We start from the raw sequence: 4,691 nt of genomic DNA on the forward strand, positions 1-4,691 counted from the left end.
GTAACACTACTTCATGCATAATTCTAGGTGATGCATCTAGGAATTATGAACTTAAAAATATTCATTTTATAGTATGCCTAGTGAAGATGCATTAACATTTATCAGAGAGTTCTATGCTATAGTTTATACATTCCCTTTATCTAGATTGAATGAGGACTAGTTAAGGATGAGATGTTTTTCTTACTCATTAAAGGAAAAAAAGTAAAGGCTTGGTTAATGACCTTGCGTCCTAATTTTTTGAGAACTTGGGGTGAAGTTTACCAAAAACTTATGACTAAATTTTACTCACATCAAAAGACCAAAGAATTAAAGACTGAGATTTCTAACTGTTATCAAAAGAATTTTGAGTCATTTAATAAAGCATGGGATAACTTCAAATCAATTTTATTACAATGTCCACACCATAGATACCCACTTCTTGTAACTAACCAATCATTTTATGATGGGTTAACACACTAATATCAATGTATGGTTGATAATGCACCTGGGGTATTATGTTAGAAACAAATTGCTGATGAGGTTTATGATATCTTTGAGATGTTAGGAGCCAATTCACAATAAAAGAGTGTGAGAACAAAAAAGAGTATGAGTGAATGAAGTTGGGTCTAATAATGAGATGATTATGCAAATAGTTGAATTAACTAAACAAGTTAAAATACTTGTTTTGACTAAGAATGTACCAAGCAATGAGATTTGCTATATGTGGTGTTTATGGTCATAGTGCTAATGTTTGCTAATCTTATAAAACTTATGCATGAAATGATTATGAACATGTTAATTTGATCGAATCTTGTCAGTCTAGGCAACCTAGGAATAACTCATATTCTAACACCTACAATCCAAATTGGAGAAACCATCCAGATTTTTCCTAGAGAACTAATGATTAAAACCCACCACAATTATTGAAGATCAAAATCAGTCCCAACATCAAAATCAAGAGCCTCAATATCTAAAACATCAAAATCTTCCATTCCAAAATCAAGAACAAGCCCCTAAAAAAGATTCAAGCTTGGAAGAAGGACACCAATTTTTTATGATAGCTAACCATGATAGGATGGACACAAATAAAAAGAAAACGGATTCCATTAAAGCTTCAATGAAGCGATTCGTAACTCAAATTGGGCAAATTGCTGATGCTGTATAAGAAAATAAGAAAGAAAAATTGTCAAGTCAACCTGAGCAAGCAAAAACCATCACTATTCTAAAAGATAGTGAGTTATTTGATAATATTGTTGAAACTTTAATTGAGAAAGATTCTTCTTATGGAGGTATACCAAAAGAAGATAGATTAGTTGATGTAGAAATAACTGATGGAGGTGTACAAAAAGAAAGAAAGAGTAAAGCCCAATCTTGGGCAAAAGAAGAAAGAGAATGAGACATTTTCAGGACCTGAATTCCATAAGGCAGCTGACCTTACAAGCCTCCTATTTCATTCCCTAATAGATTAAAAGAAAGCAAACATAATAAGTAATTTTCTAAACTTTTGATATGCTTTTTAAAGTTAACATTAATATACTTTTGTTGATGTTATTAAAAGTATGCCAGCTTATGTTAAGTTCTTCAAAGGAACTTAATTCTAAAAAAAGAAGATGTGTGAATAATGAAAAAGTTATGGTTTCTAAAACAAGTAATGTTCTTTAATAATAACTATCCCCTAAGATGAAAGATCATGTGAGCTTTATCGTTGATATTACAATAGAGAATAAAAATGTTGCAAAAGCCATGCTAGATTTGGAAGCAAGCATCAACTTGATGCCTTACTCAATTTATATAGAACTTGGCTTGGAAGAATTGAAACCAATCACAATGTCTTTACAACTTGCTGACAAATCACTAAAGTATCCAAGAGGTATAGTGGAGGATTTGCTGATTCAGATAGGTGAACTGATAATCCCTGCTGATTTTATGGTTCTTGACATGAAAAATACACCAGTAATGGATAATGAACAAACTATACTCCTTGGTAGATCTCTCATGGCAACTACCAAAACAGTGTTTGATGTGCATAATGAGAAGCTGACTATGATAATCCTGGGAGAGACTATAGAATTTAAAATGTTTGATTCTCTAACTCTATCTCCTAATACTTCAATCGGTGAATGTTCATATGTTGATTGCTTGGATTATTTTGTGTATGAAATATACTTATAGGATAGAGATGATAAGTTAGAGGTTGCTTTAATATTGGAAAAAGTAGAGGAGAACCTAGATGAGAAAGTTCTAGATTTTCATGATAAATTAGATGAAGTTATTCCAATGTCACTAGATGAGATCATAAATGAAACTTTAGATTTTTCTATTGAAAATAAAATAGAAATTATTAAGGAACCACCTAAACTTGAACTTAAATAATTGCATACAACACTTAAGCATGTCATTTCTAGGAGAATGAGATACATATCTAGTAATTATAGCATCTGATATTTCTCCTTCTGAAAAAGAGGCAACCATTAAAGAGTTAAGGAGATTTAAGAAAGTCATTGAGTGGAAATTTTTTGATATTAAGGGTATTAGTCCAACTATGTGTATGCACATACACATAAATTATCTTAGAGGACAATGCCAAAGCTATTAGAAATACCTAAAGAAGATCCTAATATGAAAGAGGTGGTGAAAAATGAAGTTCAGAAATTATTGGATGGAGGAATAATATATCCAATAGCTGGTAGTAATTGGGTAAGCCATGTACATGCAATGCCTAAAAAATCAGGTATTATAGTTGTCAAGAATAAAAAAAGAGAGCTAGTTTCCACTAGAATAGCTACAGAGTAGCGAATGTGTATTAATTATAGAAAGCTAAATGCTGCAGCAAAGAAGGATCATTTTTCTATTCTTTTTATCGATCAAATTTTAGAGCATTTAGTAAAACATGGATTAGACTATTTTCTTAATGGATTTTCAGGTTATTATCACCTATTGCACCTGAAGATCAAGAAAAGACAATCTTTACATGTCCTTTTGGAACATTTGCATTTAGAAGAATGCCATTTGGGCTTTGTAATGCATCTACAACATTTTAGAGATGTATGTGTGGGTTGTCTTTTACTAAGCTGAAAGATCCTATCAAATATATCATCTGATACAGCTGATGGCTTTATAATCTTACTAATTAAATTCAACTATTTGTGTCTGTTCCTTAAGAAAAGGAAAAAAAGAAAGGTGTAAAGCCATCTCGGAAGGAAATAATAAACATTTTGGGGGGCTTTTATTCGAAAACATCAAAGCAATCTGCATAGCCTACTAAATAATAGCACAATTATGCATATAATTTTAAAAGTCAAAATACACATAAATAAAAGAGAATTTACATTTTCAGTTTATTGTCTTGATCGCTGATATAAACTATGACAATAAAATAGTGACTAAATTGCTATTTTTACTAGTAAAATGTGGGAAGATCTAAACTTTTAGAGTATTTTTGCCACCATTTTTAACATTAGTAGAATTTATGTTTTTAGTGCTATCATAAATAATAAACTATTCATTAGTTCGATGATTAAACTAAAAATGCATGCTTATACATCATTGCTCGCTAATTGCAATTCAGCTTTAATCTTGCATGAAAAAATTAAAACAAAAACTCTAAGGACATGCTTTTAGTAAAGATATGGAAAAATTGAGTTGAAAGTTAATAATATGCAAAATAAAAAAAAATGAAAATGAAACCACCCTGCACCTAATCCCTAAATGCATATGATATGTAATATGCAAAATATATTATCCTTTCCCCACACTACCCTAGGCATTGTTCTCAGTGACTAAATTAAAAGAAAAGATAAAAAGAAAGAAAACATGAATCATAAATAATAAAAATAAAAATAAAAATAAAGAGAAAAGGTGAATGGAAGTACTGTCTTGATTTTGCAAAATTAGATCAAAAGTGTCTTTAGTGACTGAAGCACTGTAAGGCTTTTCAACCTAATCAGGAACATGCTAACTAGTCACTGAGACGAGCGCGGAGATCAGGCAATTAACCGGTACACTTTTACTAATGAGTGGCGTTTCTCAGATTCTATAAAGAAGCTTACACCACAAATCTAGAGATGGATCCGAAAGCCAACTTCCTTATTTGTGTATCATAGTCTTTAATTTTATTATTTAATAAAATATTCCCTATAAATATAGCAATTTATATACAAGCATACCAAATAATACATATAGTCCATTTAGGTCTATCCTATTTTTATTAAGCCCAACCCACATTAAAGTTATTAATCTAGCTTAGTTCCCTTTCTTTTTCATTCTAGTTATCAACGCGTGCATGCGGAGGGTGAAGAAGATTAGAGATATAATTAAATAATTTATTATGTACAAGTCCTTCTTAGTCTAGCCCAATCACAAGTTATTTTACTAAGCCTTTAATCCTAGATGGACTATTTATTATGATAAGGCCCATTTGTGTGAACCTAATGCTAATATGGCCTAATCCTAGCTAAAATATCGTGAAGCCCGCTAAGACTACTTTGATTTTAAAACTTAAGCCCGATTAATATTAATTAGCCTAATGGACTACAATTTTTATTTTGGGTCCTATTTTAACCTAAAGCCTATGTTCCATTTTTAATTAAGCAGTCAAGTTACAGTTATTTAACGTACATTAAACTAAGAAATAAATAAAAATAAAGTGCAGAAAGATAAATCTAGATATTACAACCTAATCTACAACTAAAATTGTAAAGAAAAAGCCCTAA

General features: G+C 30.7%; 1 non-coding gene across 1 annotated transcript; it reads right to left on the bottom strand.

Moving 5' to 3' along the window:
- Positions 1-303: 303 nt before the first annotated feature.
- On the bottom strand, positions 304-411 carry LOC112534034. Its single transcript, XR_003078360.1, has one exon. It is a non-coding gene; the product is annotated as a small nucleolar RNA R71 (small nucleolar RNA).
- Between the last annotated feature and the right edge of the window lie 4,280 nt (positions 412-4,691).

The sequence above is a fragment of the Ricinus communis genome, chromosome 2 (assembly GCF_019578655.1).
Source record: "Ricinus communis isolate WT05 ecotype wild-type chromosome 2, ASM1957865v1, whole genome shotgun sequence".
NCBI classification, from domain to species: Eukaryota; Viridiplantae; Streptophyta; class Magnoliopsida; order Malpighiales; family Euphorbiaceae; genus Ricinus; species Ricinus communis.